Source organism: Frankliniella occidentalis, unplaced genomic scaffold, assembly GCF_000697945.3.
Source record: "Frankliniella occidentalis isolate FOCC.00 unplaced genomic scaffold, Focc_3.1 Scaffold14, whole genome shotgun sequence".
Classification (NCBI taxonomy): domain Eukaryota; kingdom Metazoa; phylum Arthropoda; class Insecta; order Thysanoptera; family Thripidae; genus Frankliniella; species Frankliniella occidentalis.
Window position 1 is genome coordinate 2,241,626 of NW_026267144.1, and position 344 is coordinate 2,241,969.

The window sequence follows — 344 nt, forward strand, 5'->3', positions numbered from 1 at the left end:
CCCCCCCCTCGACCTATACTCTAAAAACAAACTACATAAGCCAGTGCCATTGTTTTTCTCATCCCTGCCATTGAATCAGCCTGCCTTTCCTCTACGACCGTCTCTGGCACCACTAGAGGTACCCAGAGCCGTCGATCGATATCAACGTCTTCCCCGTCCTTGGCTTTGACCCTACCACTAGTACCCGTGTCGCCAACCCCTAGGGGAGGGGCGTCCTGGACCTGGCCGGCACCCGTGCGGGGGGCGCCGCCGTATCGCTGGGCTATGGGTGCCGCCCTGTCGCGGCGCGTGCCGCCTGTGCCGCCCAGCCAATGCAACAGTCCGGCCAGGAGCCCATCCAGCCG